The sequence below is a fragment of the Acyrthosiphon pisum genome, chromosome A1 (assembly GCF_005508785.2).
Source record: "Acyrthosiphon pisum isolate AL4f chromosome A1, pea_aphid_22Mar2018_4r6ur, whole genome shotgun sequence".
Lineage (NCBI taxonomy): Eukaryota > Metazoa > Arthropoda > Insecta > Hemiptera > Aphididae > Acyrthosiphon > Acyrthosiphon pisum.
In genome coordinates, this window is record NC_042494.1 from 84011880 (window position 1) to 84013463 (window position 1584).

Consider the following 1584-nt stretch of genomic DNA (forward strand, 5'->3'; position numbering starts at 1 on the left):
CCACTTCCTCCTGCGCAGTGCATACGTTACCTTGGTATACTTATTGACCGCCGTCTCACCTGGAAACCTCACATAATTAGTAAAACCCGTACACTTAACGACCGCTTCCGACTCTTCGTCCACTTCTAACATCAAAGCACATGAAACTCTCCAATAAGCTCCTGCTTTACAAACTCCTACTCAGACCCATCTGGACCTATGGGATTCAACTATGGGGCGCTGCCAAAATTTCCAACATCAACCGCATTCAAAGATTCCAATCCAAAACTCTACGTACCATTCTAAAAGCACCATTCTATGTCTCTAACCACACTCTCCACTCTGACCTAAAAATACCATCCGTCTCCGAACTAGCCAAAACTCACTACAAACGTCTCAATAGCCGCCTAGCCCACCATAAGAATCCGCTAATCTCCAATCTTTCATCTGCTACTATCCCAGGTAATCCAGTCAAAAGACTTAAAAGACAGTGGTGTCGTGACCTGCTAGCCTAATTTAGTCCTTGTTATGTCGTAGTACCTCCGCTGGGAGGCCTCTACACTCAGTCTAATCTGTCGTTATTTATTTTTATTTATTTTATTTTATTTAATTCATCAATTGTTCTTATTGTTCTATTTTAGTAACAGATTGAATAAAAATCTTTTAATAACAAAAAAAAAAAACATTAATTTAAAGTAAAACATTTGTTTATTTATAATAAATTATAATAGATATCAATAAAAAAAAAGGTGGACAAGTGGGTATCGCTCTGCTGTACATTGGGTCACTTTAGTGGATTGTAGGACACTTTGTACGGTCACCTAGAAAAAATTAAAACCGCGGACAGTTTGTACTATTTTAGGTAACAATAAAATGTATATGGCGGACAGTTTGTACTATTTGAGGTAGATATAAGTGTGTATATATAGTACCTATCATATTATCACATAATTTGTTATTACAAAACACATGTAGTTAACAGACATAAATAATAATAATAATAATAATAATAATAATAATAATAATAGTTATGATAATAAATTTGAGGTATCTACAGGCTTCGCGAATTTTTAAGAAAATCCACAGTCAATTATAAGTCATAAATGATAATATATAAATTTAAAAACTAAAAGTATGGCAAATTATTTCAAGTAATAGTGTATTTGTAATTATTTTATTTTCGTGCTGTATACAGGCTTCGTGGATTGTTTTTTGTGTATTTTGGTTTTTTTTCTTATATTTTTGTTTAAATAACTAGCACATTTGTCCAATTGCAAAGATCCCAAAACACTCCAGAAACTTGGATTAGCCGATCCAACTAATTTATAGAATGAACTATTCCATCCTTCGCTAAAATTATTTGTCCTATGGGAATTATTAATCGTTTGATTTCTGACGTTCCAAATTTGAAGAATGGGTTGTGTGTGGAGTGTATTGTGTCACCAAATTCATGTCTCATACTGATTGCGATCATGATTCGCGATCTAAAGTTTTGAGCAATTCAATTTTATCTTATCTCCCGAATATATTTCCCGGTTTATTTATATCGTACAAAGTGTCCGCGATTGATTTTATCAATTTATTTATTCACCGTACAAAGTGTCC